Below are 20647 nucleotides of genomic sequence, written 5' to 3' on the forward strand. Positions count from 1 at the left end.
AAGTAAACTGAGGAAGGGTTTGCAGGGGGGTAATCGAATAGAAAAAGATGAGGTTAGAGATTATCTAGACATGAGAAAGAGCACAGATTATGAGGTGGTCAGGGAAGAAGAAAAAGTATGACTAGAAGCTATTACAACTAGTTAAACTGGAGTAGTACAGGAGCAAAGCCAGGTGTCATTAAGATCATTTTTAAGAATCTTTTTGAATTGATTGGTATTTGTGTTGGTTCTGATGCTGTGAGGTAGTGAATTCCACCTTGTTGCTACATAATGAGAAAATAGTGAGTCCCCTGCCGTATTAGTGGATTTGGACACATGTAGTAGAGATTTATTTGTTGAGTGAAGACTTCAATTTGTGGTATGGGGCTGGAGAATATTTAGAAGGGCAGGGTTTTTTAGGTTTATATACTAGTTGGTATGCTAAGGTTAATTGGTTACAGGATAGAAGTTGTGGAAGTCATAACCAGGATTGTTTCTTTAAGGAGTGACAGTGGTGGGTATGATGTGGGCAGTCAGTTGCAAATTTAGCTATTTTATTGTAGCATGTTTCAAGTTTAAATCATTGTAGCATGTTTCAAGTTTAGTTAAATCTGTCTTTTTAAGGTTGGGGAGAATTGGGGAAGCATACAGAAATGTTGATAGAAGATGGGTTCTAGCAATGGCAACCTAGAGGTGTTAGATACTTTTTATTTCTGTAAAGAATACCCATTTTTGTGAACTTTCTTAATTGTTTGTGCTATATGTAGGTCAGATCTTAAGTTATCTCTTATTACACCTAGTAGTTTTGTTTGTAAATCGGCATTAATTTTAGTATTATTCCTAGCTGTAATGTAGAAGGTGCTGGGGGAGAGGATCTTGCGGGTTGGAAGATCATGAGTTTTGCTTTATTGGGGTTGAGTGTGAGCTGATGGTTAGAAAGCCATAGCTTGGTATCTGAGAATGATTTTTGCGTTATATCATGGCAGTGTTGCAGGTTATGAGCAGTACATATAAGTGTTGTATCATCTGTGTGTGTTTATATATATATATATATATATGTGTGTGTGTGTGTGTGTGTGTGTGTGTGTGTGTGTGTGTGTGTGTGTGTGTGTGTGTGTGTGTGTGTGTATGTATGTATGCCAGTGGGGTAGCACTATGGAGGTTGTTTGTAAAAATAGTAAATAGTAGCGACCAAAGAACTGAGCCTTGAGGTACTCCTAAGATGACAGGAAGAGGGGGGATAGGACATTAAGCCATTTTACAGATTGTTGATGGCCCTGTAGATAGCTTCAAAACACTGAAGTGCAAGAGGGCTGAGGTTTAATAATTTGGGGTGGGAGACAATATCAAAGGTCTTGGACATGTCTAGAAAGACAGCAGAGACTATTTTACCATTGTTTCTGAGTTGGTTGATGGTACTGGTGAAACTGAGGCGTGCAGTTGTGGTACTATGATGGGGCCTAAAACCATGTTGACATGTTGCTAGCATGTTGTTGAAGGCAAGATAATGAATCAGTTGGGAGTGGATTCATCTTTCGAAGAGTTTAGATAGTGGATAGAGAATAGCGATCAGTCTGTAGCTGATCAGCTCTGTGGAATTTCTGCCTTTGTGTAAGGGGATAATGTGTGTGATTTTCCATAGTGCTGGGAAATGTTGTTCTGCTATGGACCTGTTAATAAGGATCAACATTGGATAAGATATGACTTCAGCTGCTAGTTTTAAATATTTGTCTGGTAACTTGTCAGCTGCTATCGAAGACAGTTTGAGCTGTTTCAGTAGGTTCTTAATGGTAGCTGTGGGAACAGACTGAAAGGAGAAGGAGTTGGAGTTAATACTGAGAGTTTTGAAGGCTAGTGATGGTTCTGTGGAATTACTTTTAATTACAGATAGTACACTTTCAGTGAAGTATTTATTGAATTCTTCTGCAACGGTGGTAGGAGAGTGTGGTAAATTGGGGGAAAGGGTAGTGGAATGTCCTGAGTGGAGAACAGCGTTTATGGTATTCCAAAATTGTTGGGGGTTACGCTGGTGATTATGTTGCAGGTTATAGTAGAAGTTATTTTTACCTAAGTTGATTTGGTTTTTAGCCTTGTTTCTAATTTGCTGGAATGTGATGTGATTGATTTGGGTTTTACAGGTGAGACATGTTTGCCAAGCTTTGTCGCTTTTCCTAAGGAGCATTCTGGTGTCATTAGCTAGCCATGGTGTGTATGTGGCATTAATACAAATTGACCTGGGAAGGACAATCTGTTTAGAATTTCAAGGAAGGTACTGCTGAAATAATCTACTTCAGCATTAAGGGGCTGTTTGTTTAGTAGAGACCAGTTACATTTTTTTAGGGTATTGATTAGGTCTTGAGGGTTAAAGTTTTTTGTTTTTTTTTTACTGCAGATTTGGCAGAAGGTGATGAGCCTGACAGTACTGATGTTTTTTCTCAATAGATAGGTTGGCATATGGTCACTAAGGCTGTCAGGTAAGCAGCCACTAATCTGATAATTCTGAGGTTTGCTGGTTAGTGTCCAATCCAGTACAGACTGATGGTTGGAATTTTTATCTATCCATGTAGGAGGTTGAATGAGTTGTGTGAAGCCATAGAGGTTGATGTGATTGCTAGGGTTATATGAATTACAAGTTGTCCAGTCTATATTAAAGTCACCCATAATGATGGTTTCTTGGGCTTTGGCATTTGATATAGACTGGATTATGTGCTCTATAGTGGAGATGCTATTTCCGGGTGGGACATAAGTAGCTATAATGGATATTAATTTGTTTTGGTTAAGTTGAAGTTTAGTAGGTAGGATTTCTGTGTTTTTATCTATTTTTAGGATTTGTGGTAAAAGTGCGAGACTGATCTTAAATAAGATAGCTACCCCTCCACCTCTTTTTATCTTCCTGTCTGCTCTAATGATGTTGTAACCAGGTGGTGTAATTTCATTGTCAGTAATATGTGCTTTTAACCAGGTTTCTGTTAAAACAGCAATATCAGGGTTATAATGGGGTAGGGTGGCATGTAATCCTTAAATTTTGTTGACTATGCTTTGCAGGTTTAGATTTAGGATTAGCATTTCGGAGCCTTTTAATGATAGAATGGTTATATCTTGTATTTGGAGGGGTGAGGAGGTATTCTGGGGGCCTGGGTTTGGGTGAATGTTTCCACTTATAATAAGTTTTGTAACTATGGTTACTAGTATCTGGATGAATGCAAAGAAGAAAGACTGGCAAGACACCGCTATGTAAAAACTTTTAATATACGTGGCTCCAAGAACGTAAGCGCTTTCGGGTTCACCAACCCTTCATCAGACAATAAAACACACAAATACATTCATTTTTAAAAGCAATGACAACCAATCAGATGTTAATACATAACCCGCCTTTTTTGTAGTGCAGGTTTTAAAGGTATAGTCTCATTAAGGCCTGGAAATCTATGTGAAGTGAGTGTAATAATCCACCTAGTTTCTAAATTCTCTGTAAGTAACTTTATATCCCCTCCTCTAATGCCCAACCGTACATTTGTAATAGCCTTAAACAAAAAAGTGTGTGTGGGGTTACTCTCCACATGCCTATATAAGGCATTCTGTTCAACCTTGTTTCTAATGCATGAAAGATGTTGTAGTATCCTAACCTTTAACATGTTGGTAGTCATGCCTACATAATAAGCTGAACATCGCTCACACACTGCTAGATAAACAACATGTGTTGTCCTGCAAGTGGCCCTAGCTTTAAAATGAAACAACTGCCCAGTGGATGGATGCACAAAGGTGGGGTCCTTATTTATTCTCGTACAGGCCTTACAATTACCACAAGGCAAAGTTCCTGCTTTTGCCATTAAAGGTTTGCTACCTAGAGTATCCTTCTCTCTGCACAAAAGATCCTTCAAATTGGTATTGCGTCTATATCCAAAAAAGGGGGTAGGTCCAACAATATCGCATAACCTAGCATCACTCCTCAGAATGTTCCAATTTCTACTTACAATGGCCTGGATATCAGTGATATTGCTGCTATAGGTAAAATACATTCTGACCCTATTAGGCCTTGAAAATGTATGTGTAGGACTTGCTTGTCCCTTTTCTTGTCTCAACCATGGTTTAAACTTATAGGTTCTTTGCTTTGAACTATAATTAGCCTTAGTCTTCACCATACGGTCATCATAACCCCTACTGCTAAAGTTCGTTTTTAAATTATCCACTTCTATATTAAATTGTTCATCTTCTAAGCACAATCTTGATGTCCTGCATAACTGACTCTGTACTATGTTAGGAAACATATACCGTGGGTGCATACTGTCAAATGACAATAAATGATTTGTCCAACAATCTTTTCTATATAAACTAGAAGAAAAACCATTCAAATTGTGCCTAATCCTAGTGTCCAAAAAATCTATCTGTTCAGTGGAATAATTCATGGTAAACCTAAAGAAGGAAGTGGTGGAATGTAAATAATCAAGAAAATCATGTAACAAATCTGCACCACCCTGCCAAAACATAAAAACATCATCTACAAAACGTGCATAGGCTCCTACATACTTGGCCCAAAACGTGTTGTTAAAAATGGTTTCACTCTCCCAATAGTACAGGACCAAATTGGCATAGGTATTGGCACAGGGGGTGCCCATGGCTACCCCCTGTGCCTGCCTATAAGCTTGTTGTTCACCAATGAACACATTGTTCTCCAAAACTAAAGTCAATAGGGTGCTAACCAAAGTGACCTTATGGTGATCCTCCCCCATACTTCGCAAAACATGTTCCACAGCCTTAATTCCATAACAATTACCTATCACGGTGAAGAGATTCTGTACGTCCAATGTTACCATTATGGTGTTTGCATGTGATTCTTTTAACTCAAATGCCCTCACCATGTGCAAAAAACTTTTAGTATCTTTTAAGATATTTTGTATCCTGTCTACAAATGGTCTCAACGTGTGCTCTAACCAAATGGAAATATTCTCTGTAACCCACCCCCGACCTGATACTATAGGTCTAAGGGGTGGGTTAACCAGAGATTTATGAATCTTTGGCAATGCTTTAAAAATGCTTTAAAGACAGGGGTAGTGGCTTTATTAATCATCAGGAATTTGAACAAATCATCACCTATCAACATATCAAAATTCAGCTTCCTTAAGACTGTAGTTGTAAACATTTAAGCCTTTAAAAGTGTGTATAATCGGAAAAGTTGCCTCTCTTGTAACCACATGATGCAATTCTTGTGTCAATTGAGATATTAAATGAGGATATAATTCAAGGCATAAATTTTGATAAGTGGTATGATTTATACCACAAACAATTTCAAACAGCTGAACATAAGGCATCAACTACATTTAGTAGAAAGAACAGGAAAATTGATAGAGATTTGGGTTCCTATAGACAACAGAGGGCTTACGTATGGCCACACAATAAGAAGACATATGCCCACACACACATGGATGTTGATAGAATGGATAGAGGCCGTACAGGCTCCTGGGTAATCGAAGATGATGAGAATTTTCAAGGGGGACGGTTTCACCCCGCCCCCAAACCCTACAAAAGGAGATTTTAAAGTCTGACAAAGTTGCGTCACATGATTTGGGACAGTCTTCTTCTTATATTAGGAGTCCCACTTCAGGTTTAGTGGGTACTGATGCCTTTAATAAAATGACACAAGAATTGCATCATGTGGTTACAAGAGAGCCAACTTTTCCGATTATACACACTTTTAAAGGCTTAAATGTTTACAACTACACCGAAGGTGACATCAATGAAGACTTTTGTTCCTTATTCAGTAAGGGGATGAAATTTATTCCAACGGCTCGATTTAACATTATAGACACTATTAAGGAAATTAAATTTTTTTGTCGTAGATTAAATCTGGCTTTACAGTTTAACGACAAGAATAGTGACCAGGACAGACACAACAAAACCCACAAATTAAAGAAAAAAAGTGCATTTATTCCCAGTTACCATCCCACGGTTGCTCAATATGAAAAAAATGTAACCAAGGACATGTACTGGTTAAACCACCATATTAAAGTTAAAAAAGATTATGTGTACTCACACCAAGACAATCTTACTTTTAAAGAGAGGGAATGTTTGAACAATATTATAGATAACCGTGACATTAGGATCATGAAGCCAGATAAAGGAGGTGGGATTGTACTGTTTAACACCATTGATTACAATCAGGAAATTTATAACATACTCCACCACACTGGCAACTATGAGCAAGTGTCCCTCAACCAGGTAAACATTGGTTACAAACGTATAGACCTAGCAATTGAGGAATATTTACTGGACAACAGGATAACAAATGACACTTATGAATTTATTAGAGAAGAATTTCCTAGGATGGCCACTATCTTTGGGATCCCCAAGATACATAAGAATCTTGAGAAGCCCCCTTTTAGGCCGATCATTTCAGGTTCCAAGTCTAAAACTTTTAACATAGGGGTCACCATTGATGCTTGGACAAAACATATTTATGAAAACGTGAGCCACCTGACTAAGGATTCCTGGAACTTTCTGGGGAACCTGACCCCTTTAAAATGGCAAAAGGACTTGACATTTCTAACAGTAGATGTGGTCGACCTTTTTTCCAGCATCCCTAGAGAGATTGGTCTAGAATATTTCTTTAATAGTTTAAGGAAGTATTCAGCTTTGAGTTGGGATAAAATTAACCTCATAGTGGACATGATGGGATTGGTTTTGGACTACAACTATTTACAGTTCCAGGGGGAACTGTTTAGACAGAGCAGTGGGGTTGCGGTGGGGGCCTCTTGCGCCCCAGTGTTTGCCAATCTCGTCATGTTAGAATGGGAATCTCAGCATGTTTTTCCTAGTGAGTATTATAAGTACATGGTATACTACACCAGATACCTTGACGACTTATTCGTCCTTTGGAATGGACCTGTTGATTTGATTAGTGGTTTTATAGATTACTTGAATAACACAACAAGTTTCTTGAAATTCACTTACAAGTTTGAATCCAAAGGCATTTCCTATTTAGACACCTTCGTCAGTACTAATGATAAGGAATTTGAGTCCAGGATTTATAGAAAAGACACCTTTTCTAACGACTATTTATTCTATGGTAGTTGTCACCCGCCACACATCTTCAAAAGTGTATTTAAGGGTCAATGTATACGAGCGGCACGCATGTCATCCAATAAAGACATTATGGAAAATGAATTGAATGTTATATGTTATCATGTTTATCAATAGAGGATATCCGGAGGCTATGCTTACCCCTAGAATCACATATGTTAAGAAGGAATGGGGTCATAAATACCTACCTTTGTTAGGAAAACCATTTTTGCAAACTAAAAAAGATGAACATAACAATAGAAATGTTTGTGTACTCATGTTTAGCCCCTACACGGATTTCATCAAAGACATACTTACTAAACATTGGAACCTTATAACTACATCTGACGAGGTCAGTGATATAGCAGGCCCACTACCTAAGTTTGTTTTTAAGACCTCTATTAACATTAAAAATATGCTGGAAAGTACCAAGGATAAGATAAAAGGGGGAAAAAGACTCACACCAACAACAAAGTGTGGTGCCTGTAATCAATGTAGAAATATCAATAATGGCAAGGTCATAAGGTTATACAATATTGTCAACACCTACTTACACAGTATGGCAGGGAATTGTAATACCCCTAGAGTAGATTATGTAGCTACATGTACTTTATGTGACGCATACTATATCGGTAAGACCGAGAGGAAATTTAAAACAAGAATTTATGAACACCTGTACAAAATTTAAAAACAGGACCCTAAAAATGCTTTGAGTAAGCACATTTTAGATAGAGGTCCTGAACACTCTTTCCTTTTTAGTATTATTGACCACATAAGTTACACTGCTCTAGGGGGTAATTGGAAAACACATCTTGCCTTGTTGGAAAGCAAGTGGCAAATACTATGTGATGCCACAACTTGTCCTGGGCTTAATGATTTTATCAGCATTAAACCCTTTCTTTTATTAGATGCTTAGTTCAACATTCCCATTTCCCACATTAAGTTTATAAACAAGCTACAATGTTTTTAAATATTTTAAACATTTTAAACACTTTTACATCCATTATATATACACTCATACATATTTATTGACAAACACATTATATATTCAAATATTTTGATATTGTATATTTATATTGTTTCTTACATCATTATGTTTTACAATTCATCAATGTATTTATATTTATCAATATTTGTTATATTTATTACTATTTATCACTGACACTTTATTCCTTCATTACTGTCACTTTCTCTTGATAGCTCTTACAATTGTTGGTTAGTGCATCTAGGTACGTAAATATGCTCTATTTAACTCATTGTTTTATCTTCAGCAAATATATTTAAAATACGCCAGCCACTTTTTAACACATTAGACATTTGTATAGTGTCAAATTTTATATTGTATTGTTTTGTATTTAGTTTTTGGCGCCTAAACTGCTTTATAAGGAGTGTATTATGTTACAGTCATTGGTTCTGATGAAATCTGCCTTCATTGCGGATGAAAGCACTTAACCTGACTCTGGATTTTTTACGTGCTTTTGAATTTTGTGAATAAAGCGCTGGTGCTATCCTCATTGTCCGAGTGGAGGTTTTATTGGATTTACAGCTTTTGGGAACTTTTGGGAACTTTTGGTTGCAGTTGCTGGTCAGCTATAAGAATCAACTAAAGTATTTTGGAAATGATTGGGAAAAGAGACTAGAAAGGCAATTTACAAACGATCAATGGGAAGAAATCTGCAGGGCTCTGAATTCTGCTACAAAGTCGAGAAAATTTAAGATATCTGTGTGGAAGTGTTTGCATTGGTGTTTTTATACCCCAAGAAGACTTTAGAGGATTTTCCCTTTGGTAGATAGCAAATGTTGGAGATATCATGAAGAAAAGAGAGATAATTGTTTTGGGAATATAAAACACTGACAGATTTCAAAAATCCCCTGTAGAATAATTTGACATAAATGTTCGGGTGGAATCAAATGATAGTGACTATGGAAATAGTTATTTTGAGATAGGGTACAGAATCTTATTTGTCCAGTCGCAGTAAAGCCTTACTAAATTTAGTGCTATTGTCCACCAAAACAAAACTAGAAGATGAAACTCAAAATCTATAACAACTATAACAGGAGCTATGAGTAGTATAAATGAAATAGAATAACTAGAGGAGGGGTTACCACCTGTCCCACTTTATGAGGGACACTCCCTCTTTGGGCAGTTGTGTCCTGCAAAAAAAAAAATTGAAAAAAGGCAAATGTCCTAAGATTTTAGGACAAAAATGTTACTATATTTTTTTTAATAGTTGCATAAAACAGTTATTTTGTATCTGAAACCCCTACATTTTATAAGAAACAGAATAAGCAAGTAAAATGCTACAAGAATAAGCTTGTATTTAGACAGAAAAGTGAAGCTCTGTCCTTTATACTGGCTCTGGATATGTTTTGCCCTGCAAAATCTGACGTTTCTACAAAAAATATCCCACTTTGTGCATTTGAAAAGGTGGCAACCCTAACTAGAGGTGGGACTTTGAGAAAAAGGAAAGAACAGTTTCATAAAAATAAATTGCATTTCTGGGAACATTACATACTGAATGATGGACAGAAGGAGGAGTAAGGTTTAAAGGAAGGTAGGATTAAACAATATAGGTAATGATTTAGTGCATGAAACTTGTTAAAAATAAAAGATATATGTGTACTGCATGATAACAACAATGGAAACAGGTACATTTATTTTTTTTACTAATGTATGTGAAGTCATGTTACAATTTAAAATAGGATGATTTAATAAAGATGTTAAAAAATGGAAATGTCTGTTGTTCTTTCATATGTCAGAGTATGGGATGGTGGAGTTAATGTATGCTTTCTTGTCTGAAATAGCCTATAATAAAAAAACAGATCTACAAGGTGCACTGATAACAGCATCTTTGCTAAAAGATTTGGAATACTGGTAGTTACACAACAAACAACCCCTTAGGTAACATCCACTCTTAAAGTAACATACACACTGTCTTACAGGTCCCTTTATTTAGAAGAATATGGTACTAATAAACAGAAGGCTGTACATCATAAATTTATATACAGTTGTTCCAAATCCTACACTATGACTATTTGAGTTTACCATGTGCTGGCTGAGTATGTAGACAATAAAATGCAAGTAATATTTCAGATTTGATAAAAAACATTAGTTAATAATTTGGTTTAAATGTTCTTAGTCTTCCGATTTTTAAAAACAATTTTTTTAAAACGCTATATGCAGTATAAGTGCCTCTGATGCTTTTTGTGGCTCTGCCACATCCTTCATGCTGTTGATATTTACAGCCACAATTCTGAGAATTCTCTGGCTCTGTATTAATAACATACTGAAAATCTTAATTCCCTTAAGTTGTAACATTGATATCAATGGTGTCTGATACTGGATCTGCACTTCAGGGGTAAATCCTTGCCGTTCATTCTCTGAAAGAGTGGGAACACTTATAACTGAAATGTTCTCTTTACTTATGTAAGTTAACCTCTGTAAGTTTCTTACTTTGATATTGTAGTGACACCAGTAATTCCTTCTATATACTTGAGAATCTGACATCACTTGGACCAGGTCCTGCAGCTGTGCCAACCACTACTGCTTGCATTTGACCATCATTCACACTTTTTGGAAACTGAATATTTATTTTGTCTCTCTTACATTCCTTAAATTTCTGACACAATGGATATTTACTTCCTGTTGGATAACAGTTTTTCCCTCCTCTTTTTATTTTTCCCTCATTAATTCTACGGCATTATTTTGATTTTCTAGTATCTACATAGGTAGGTTTTCAATCTTCTTTCCATAGGTAATTTTTCTGGAGACAAACCTATTTTAAATTTTGGTTATGATAGGCACATCATTTTCTCCATTTGCTCAGAGATATGTGGCCAATAAATTATATATCTTAACCTCCCCTTATGTGTGGCATATTTCCATATCAGTTTCTGTATTTGCTCGCACATCTCAAAGATTTTGTCTTATTCTTTTGACCAAATAAAGCTTAGGACACATTCTAGCAATTTCCCCAGTAACACTGAAATATCTGGTAAGATGGATATGAATTTTTACATGTAATGCACCATTCTAAGAACTCTCATAAGAGTTCATCTTATGATTTCTGCATATTAAATATTACCTTAACCTTTTCCCACAAACCTGGCTTCAGACTTTCTGACATCAACATATGTCCCAAATGTTTAAGTTTAATCATACACAACTGGCACTGACCTTTATTCAGCTTCAGACCTCTTTGCCTTAGCCTGTCCAACAGGTTGATTATCTTTGCATCATGTTCTTGCTTGGTAGCTCCCCAGAGAAGCAAATCATCGATTATACTGACCACATCTTTTTCAGAGCATCTGTTATCTCTGTCCCAGATCTTTGAAATACTTAGTGTTGAAGAAATACCAATTACCAATCTACGGAATTTGTATCTGATGAACATGGTATTAAAAGTGCATAGCTTTGAGATAGTTTTACCCAGTTTCATTTGCCAAAAGCCTTGATTGCAAGGTTTATACATCCTCTTCAAGAGAATGCATTATATAATGCTCCGTTTTAATTCATCTATGTAGAGCTTGTTAATCTTTGCAAATTCTAAATTTGCCGTACTTTACAAACGTAAACATGCTATTGACTTATTTACCACCATTCACACCAACATTATCCATTATCTTCAGTCAGTTCTCACTCTGTTTTCTAAGAACTAAAAGTACTTTCATTGGTACATGAATTACTGGTACTACATCTGAAAAAATAATATCGTATACCCCTTGTAAACAGTATAATGCAGTAAATAAGTTATTATGTTTTTAAAAATATAATTAGAATCTATACATTTTATTATTTCTTCTTTACTGATTGTCTGCATAACTGTATCAGTAACTGTATTTTTATAACAAGAACAAAAACTCTCAAACTTTCTATGAGAAACATTTATGGTGGCACAGGCATATTTAATTTAACACTAATTTTTGCAGCCTGTTTTTCTTGCACTAACTTGATACTTTATCTTACAGAAAAACTAAAGGCAAGTATTCTCAAACATTCTTTTTGTTTTTAAATTAATTTGCAGCAATTATCTCACATAACACAGGAAATTTGTCATCTTTGCATGCTCTATGCAGAATTTTAGAAGGATTTCTTAGGAAACAATGTGTGAAACCATTGTCCACATTTTATCATTTATAATAAATAGAAATATAAACTGTGCTTTCCTTTTTCCAAAAGTATCAAAACATTGGTAATTCAATTTCACTTTCATATGCTTGCTTACCTTTACATGTAGATTTTGTATTTTTACCATAATTAACCTAACTTGTAAACTGAGAGAGATGGCCAAGTTCAAATTCCCTTTAAATGGCTCTTTTGTAGCAACCTTCTTGAAGCTAATTTATCTACAGTAGATCTTGCAAATTACCCCCATTTTGTCAAACATCTACCTCCCACCCAACTTTTTTGTCTCAAAGTTTTCTACAAGGTTGCTAAGTATGTCATATTTATTTGGCTTGTATTGTTAACACTGCTGTTTGTTTAATTTGTAATGCAATTGTACATTGGTCTGCTGTCTAATTTATTTGTAGTACATGGAACATGCTGATTACACTCTGAAATTGTGAAAAAGACAAATTTGCTGTGCACCTCTCTGACATTAAACATGTGCATAACTACATTTGTTATGCACAGCTTTCAGAGCTGTTATAATCTAACCTTGCACAGGAACATACATAATATCTAACAAAGAACAGCATAGGGAAATAGTAACAGATTTTAAAAGCTGTTAAATACTTCTTGACCCCCCCCCCCATGCACATCCATGCACAGAAAGGCAGGTTGAAGTGTTTAACACCTTTTAATGCTGTTAGTCCTTCACAGCTACTCCACTATCTGTGTGGCAGGGCTGTGTTTGGCTCACTTGAATCCATACTCTAACCTTGCAAAAAATATTTTAAAAAGTAAATAAATATTGCAATGTTTTTATTAGTTGGAGCTTTTCTCACTTGGCATCCACTGAAAGTGAGCTACTACTGAGACTATCCAAGTCAACAAATGGAGATAAATAAATAAAAAAAAATCATAAAGTAAATAGATAAATATTTTATTATTGTATTGAAACTGTACTTTACTATTACATGCTAATTTAATATGCCCAATGTTTCTACAACTGTGCATTTAACCTCTTTATAATTAAAAACTTGTGGAGTGTGATTTTTTTTGTAACTGTTACTGCAATAACAAAATGTGTAACCTTTTTGCATGATTTGCCTATGTTTTAACTTTTTGTACCATGTCAACCTGTGTTATGCCTGATGATTCCTCAGCTGCCTCTGTGTTCATGATGTTTTTGGGCACATTACATTTGATTTACAAAGTAGTTTTCTCTGGCAAACTTCATTGCAAATGGCCCTCATGATTCTACCTCTGAGTACTTCATCATTTTTGGGGGGGTTGGCATAATGGTTAAGGTGTTTACCTTACATACACAAGGTCCAGGGTTTGATTCTGACATGGGGTAATTGGCTAGGCTTGAAATGGCCTACAAGTGCAGTTAGCTTAGTAGTAGTCTTTGAATCAAAATTCACACCTCACGTTTATTCAGTAAAATTCTGTGTCACTGTCTAATTAGACATCTGGTAATATTGCTCAAAACAAAATTTGCTGCAGTTGCAATTGATTTAAGCTCCAAACTGCACCTTTAACATTTTCAAAATCTATTAGCACTATTTATCCTTAGTTTTTTTTTTTTTGAGGGGGGGGTGAAAGAGGTTGCAGAGTAATAATAAGCTGATTCAACTTTGACATTGAGTAATGGTGCCAAGTGCCTCTCTGAATGAATGTAATACCATCTATACATTTCCTGATAACTTGACTTATCCTCTATGGGGTTACAGGGAGACCAGAGCCTATCCCAGCAGCCAGTGGGCACAAGGCATCAAAATCCACTCTGGGCAGGGTAGTGGTCTGCCACAGAATGCACATCCACTCAGTCATACACTATTCTCACATCTACCAGCAATTCAGAGAATGTCAGTTCACCTACTGCATGCCTTTTGGAGATGAGAGAAAACTGGAGCAAAAAAAAAAAAAATGCAGATACAGGAAAGCTATGCAGACTCCACACAAAGGCTCCCAGCTGAAAACTTAACTATTGTGTTTCTTGCTTTGAGAAGGCAATGCTACTCACTGCACAACACCAGAAGTAGCATTACCACCTCATGGTGACAGCATCATAAAAATTGCTCTGTTTTTTTCTATACTTGTATACCAGTGTTGTACAAGTGCCTTCATTCTTCCCAAATTAGCCCCCCCTTTTTTGTTTGCTATATATTTCCAGGTTTACATGATGACCTAAGTACGCATATATAAATACAAAAGAAAGCAGACCATAATGTAATTTTCATTAGTTTCATGCAGTGATACGTGTTTTATTTTTTAACACGTATCACTCACTCCAACGCTACATAAATTCCTCAATTACTGCCTTCCATTAAACCTCACTTCACTTCATCCTGAACATTATTCAACATATACTATCTTCGTAAATTCCCATTTATTTTTATGTAATTTGCTTCTTCCCTTTTCTAAAGATTCCATCTCCATTTTTTCAATCTTCTTTCAAGTATTCGGTACTTCAAATACAGATGATTTAGATGTTTGATTTTCATTTTGTAGTAATTGCTTTTCTGGCACCCAGTAGTATTACTCTTATTTACAATGGCTACACAATTCAATCCTTTCCTTGGTTACGATTATTTTCTTTCCCAACATTTCTGACAAAGTGCTCTGTAGGGAATTCTAAAAATTTGCCATCTTGCTACCCCCCAAAAAAAGTTCCCAGTTACCTCTTTCTTACCTATCGCACCTTCAGCATTTTCTATTTACAATTCCCTGGAGTCTGCTTGCAGTATAAAAATACCCATGCAAACACATCCAAGTAAAAATATGTCATCCCATTGTTCCTTTGTAAAATTGCCTTTCCAGTCTTTCTTTCCAAAATTTCTAACCTCATCTGATTGATTATTATAGTTATCATGTAATGTTTCATTTGCCTTACTAATTATCCCCTTTATAACAGTAGTTTCCATTCCAGACTAATTTAAAATTGTTAGCAGAATTGGTCTTTTACTTAGCATCCCCTACTCATTTCTCTTTGTCTATACTCTGATATCAATATTTTGCAGAGATAGTGGTCTCTAACTTCTGTTTGGCCTCATCCCACTCAATTACCTTTCCTTCTCTAGTTATTTGCTCAAAATGCCATGGTTCCTTTGTCAGTTTTCTCCAGTAAATCCCACCCTCCTGCCTATTTTCTACACCCCTACTTACAATCATTCTTATTGGCATACTGTCCTTTCTCCATTCCCATGTTGCCTTAGTTCTTAGAGTACTTTCAGCTATTTTATGAATATAATATTCTCTATGGTTCTTATTATTCAATTTAAGGGCCTGCATCCAAAATGTTAATCTTTCCTTATTGCTCAAACTCTCGTATTTCTTAATTATCCATTTCAAAGACTACTGAACTGCCTAGCCAAAAATTAGACAATGACCAATAGTGAGAATCAAACCTTGTGCCCTCTGATAAACAACTTAACAGTTATGACAACCACCAACCCTTTATGCCAACCTCTTTCCACTTTGATTTATAACCTTCTGTCTGTGTTACATATATAAGCTCTAAATTAGTTTTTCAAATCAGGTAATCCTAATTTACCTTGTTCAACAGGGAAGATCAAGTTAACCCACTTAACACTTGTCCTTTTCCCCACCCAAATAAATTTCTTCAGCTCTTTATTAATTATCACCCAAAACATTTCCTCTGGTTGATAAAAATATGCCTGACATATATATAAAACCCAAAAGACTAAAACATTTTCACTGTTTTTATCTTACTATCCATATCCAACTCAACAGCTTCAAGTTTCTCAGTTTTTGCATTATCTTTGTGTACTCTCTCACACATATCCTTAGGTGACATGACAGAATCCTTTTTAATCCATACATATAAATACTTAATTTTATTATGTTTCCCATGGATATTGCTGAACCAGTTCATGTGTGGTTACATAGTTTATTATTAAAGCTTTTGTTTTATCTTCATAAATTTCATACACCAAAAAGACGTGAAACTATCTCAAAATGTTTTACAAAACCAAATTTTCTTTTTTCTGGATTTTTCATATACAAAATTATGTCAGTTGTAAAAAAAACTTTTCTTCATTACCATACCATTTATATCTTTGAATTTGGAAGTCCATTATTTGCTTTGAAAATGCCTCTAAATATAAAACAAATAGCAAAATGTTAAGATTGGCACATATTGTTGGGAAGGCACTTTGAAATATATGGCTTGCTGCTTGAAATTAGCTATCTAGTGGTATAGTTAACCAAGGAAATGCTGAAGGGTTTAAAACCAAATGGAGGAGTATGCCCTTGAGAGAAAACAAATGCAAATGCTTTATTCACAACGTATGGGCTATTAATCCAATGGTTACCAAATACCCTGCATTGTACCTAACTTACAGTCTAAGATTGTTGTATGAAACTGACTTTGTAAACTCATACTGGTTTAATGATTAGTACATGGAGGTGACCTAACAAAGTACTGTGCTTAACTTACTGTTTATATATTGCCTGTAAAAAATGTGTATGATAAAGGTAAGACAATGCTCTCTCTCTCTCTCTCTCTATATATATATATATATATATATATATATTTACATAGTATGTACAGTTTGTTACTCAAAGTGTATAGGTTCATAGATTAGTACTAGGCTAATTGCCATTTTTTGGGCCTTTTGAAGCCTAGCCAGTTACCCCATGTGAGAATCAAACCCTGCGTCTTTAAGGTAAACACCTTAACCATTATGTCATCCTCCCACCCCTATGTATGATCTATACATATGTGATAAACTGAGAGTTAAATGTTATAGCACTTGTTGATTACTGCAAACTACTTTGTAATACTGATCGAACATGCATAATATAACTTTATATTATTCTTTTAATATATACTGTTTGTACTCACTTCTTCTGTCAGAGCTCAGATTGCAGCTGAAAAGGATCAAGAGACTAGCCCACCTACTGAGTGAACAAGCAGTAGATACATAAACTTCATTAGTTATAATAATATCAGGCATATTCTTATGCTCCATTATTTTCTTTTAATATTCATTTTTTTAAATACAAACTTTTATTAGAAAAGAAACAACCAACTGATAATAAAACACCTAGTCAACAAAAAATAGGTAAATAAGTCTGTCATATTATTTTCTGGCACTATTTGAAAATATCATTATGTGAAATGTAGAATAAACTTCCAAGCTTGCAAAGCATTTTTATTGGGGGAGGGTGACTTGTGCATGCAAGTTGGATCATGTTTGTGTTGCCCTTTCTAATGAGTCTGTATTATGTATAAATGTTTCTAAATCATTACAGATGTTTGTCTTTCTGTTGAAGCTATAACATTCTTTTCTAGTTATTTTATAAGGTTAAGTCGGTGAAGTACAAGTGGACTTTTAAAACCTAATGCCTCATGTTTACAAAAGGGATGTGGATTTCCCTTTGGGAAGCAATCATACAAGGAAATCAGTACTTCTAAAATATGTCTTCTTCCTAGAGGGGACAGAAACCACCCACAGCATTTCACATTCTATTGGGTTCTTATTTATTTATTTATTTTATATTTCTTAACCGGGTTAGTCTGGCTGAGCTTTTGGCTCATTTTTAGCAGAGACCCAGGGAGAAATGCTCCTCTGGACTAGAAAACAATTTATTAATTTTAGTAACATAGCAGTAACAATCAGCTATAGGATCTTACAAGCAGAGACCTGGAGAGAAAAAAAGCTCCTCAGGCAATTCAATTATACAGAGTATTAACAATTGGCAGACAAGTATATGAGTTGTTACAAACAAGGTTTTAAACAATTAGCAGAAGAAAATGTGACTAGTTACAATATTATTTAAGCTGCTTAGAGCAAAATGAGATAATAGTTAGGCAGATGCTTATTTAAAATGGGTAGGATCTAGTTGTATAGGAGTTTGGAAACAAGAAAGGAACGTAGGAATAGCTAGTAGGAAATGTAGGGGAGGTAGAGTATAGGAGACAGACTAGACAGGTAGGTTGTTTTGAGACTGTAAGAATTATATAAGAATTTATACATAATCCCTGGGAGGTTGGCTTAATGGTTAAGGTGTTTACCTTACAGACACAAGGTGCAAGGTTTGATTCTCACCTGGGGTAATTGGCTAGACTCAAAATGGCCCACAAGGGCAGTTAGTCTAGTATGACTCTATGAACCTATGAGAGTGGTTGGAGATAGAGGAAGGGAAGAGGTAGAAGAGGCAGAGAAATAGTGTTAGTGATACATTAAGAGTGAGGTGGTGAAATAGGTGAAAGGATGGTGGTTTCAGGGTGGTTGGCAACAGTGGCAAGACCACTTTGTTTTTAGGTATTTCCTTGTGGCTAATTTGAAACTTTTGCTATGCTGGAGGGATTTTATTTCCAAGGGGAGTTGGTTCCAGGATATAGCTGGGTTATAGTTATAGAGAAGGCAGCCTATTTTGGTTTTGGGTTTGTAGATGTCTAATAATTCTTGATTTGAGCTGTGTAGCATCCTAGCAGGGGAATATTTGGATATGATAGTGAAGAGGCTGGGGCAGAAGGAAGGTAGATAGAGGATAGAGTGGATGATTTGTAGTTGGTATAGTTGGAGCAGCTGAGGGAATTCTAGCCAGTCTAGTTGCTGTAATGCTAAGCAGTGGTGTGACTTGTAGGTTTAGTTAGCTGCAAATCTTATCAACTGATTTGTTTTTTTATTGCTTTTTTATGTATTTCTAGAAAACCAGAATTGTCCTAATAAAGTACATATATCTCAACTTACACAAGAGTCAAGGACAAAGCCATGACTAATGTAGGGGCAAAGGCCTCAAATCAGGGACAGTTTTTATATATTACTCTAATTTACTTAGAAAGTTATTGGGATACAGGTTTTACATCAACATGCATTTACTTATTTTTATTTGATATTTATTAACCAGGGTACACTACTAATTCACATAAACCCACACTGATTTACATAGACCTTTTCCAGACTGTCTGGTTAATTGACATCCTCACATACAGCAGACACAGCACATGTAATAAATGTATGAGTCCCTTATTTTCTCAGCCAGTGGCTCTAAATAAAAAGTAAATAAAATGGAAAGATTAGCTAAAACTTTGTTGAGGCTATCCAATGAGATGCTCAACCAAGAAATACAGAATGATTTTAAAACCAAATGGAGGAGTCCACCACTGAAAGAAAACATATAAAAAATGCTTTATTTACAAAATTGAGGTTATTAAGCCAATTGTTACCTAATACCCTCTATTGTACTCAAAGGAGAACCACACCCACAGACTGAAAAAATATGTTTATTTCATCACGTCTTGATGATTCATACATTTTAACACCACCTTTGGACTATATATACTTTTTATATTTTAAATGTAATTCCAGAGTCTGCCCACATGGGGTCCAGCATCTTGATTTTTTAGTCTACCTCTAGGTATCCCCCATTGCATTGGCTTTAAAATAATACATCATAGCCTCTAAGCTCCTGTCAGTGCATTGACTTTACATGTTTTCCACATATAACCCTGCTTTCTTTTAGAGAGTCAGGTTTAATTACCATTCCTTGCTTTTCAATGACTTCTTAAAGGACAAACAGGGATAACAGTTTTCTCAGTGCCTGTTCCTTCTGTTTTTTTCTAAAGTGGCCAATTTTCATTCTTTTGTTATGCCTGAGTTGTAGTCCTTAAACCAATCTCCCCTCACCCTAAACACCTCCCCTTCATATCTGTCAAAATGGCAAATTTGAGCTGTTTGCTGTTGTGATTGATAGATCACAGCAGGAGACCAAGTTCATGTGTTAAGATTACCATTCTGTGTGATTATCCCTGTTTGTCTTTTTAGTAGCCATTGAAAAGCAACAAATGGTAATTAAACCTGACTAAAAGAAAACAGGGTTTCTCATAAAATTTGTGATTTTTTAGCACATCATTGGGGATTGCAGTAACTAAGTAATTGCAGATATTTGAGTTTCAGACTGGATATCCTTCAGAAAACGTAGGCAAATGCAAAACCTATTATTCTGGCAATGTTCTACATATCAATATTTAAAATCTAAGCCAATTTTTTTTGTGCTTTGACCCTTATTATTTTTGTCTCTGTCCTTCATACATGTGCTAAGAGATTGAGGACTGTCGTCCTCAGTAATTTACCAGAAAATCAAAGATTATACAAAGGACTGGGCAAAAAACTGAGGCAAAATCATGGACAGTTGAGAGATGCACTTCAATGCACACTGGACTGCAACTACAGTTCACAAGTGTTCCTAACTTTGCAGAATGTTCACGGATTTGCCTCAAAAATTTGGTATGTTAATTGTAAAATTCCTGATTTTCTGGTTAATCGTTGTGGACTGCAATCAGTAAAAAAATGACAGTCATTTGACTTTTACACTTGATATTCCTCAGAAAATGTGCTAACACGAACTTTGTTATTCTGTCAACTTTCTAAATACTGAAGGCAAGTATTTAAAATCCAACAATGATTTTGGAACGTTATCCCTCATCATGTATCTTTCATACTTGAGCGAAGAAGTTGAGAACTATAGCAGTAA

Source organism: Protopterus annectens, chromosome 4.part0, assembly GCF_019279795.1.
Source record: "Protopterus annectens isolate FY-2018-M chromosome 4.part0, PAN1.0, whole genome shotgun sequence".
In the NCBI taxonomy this organism is placed as follows: Eukaryota; Metazoa; Chordata; order Ceratodontiformes; family Protopteridae; genus Protopterus; species Protopterus annectens.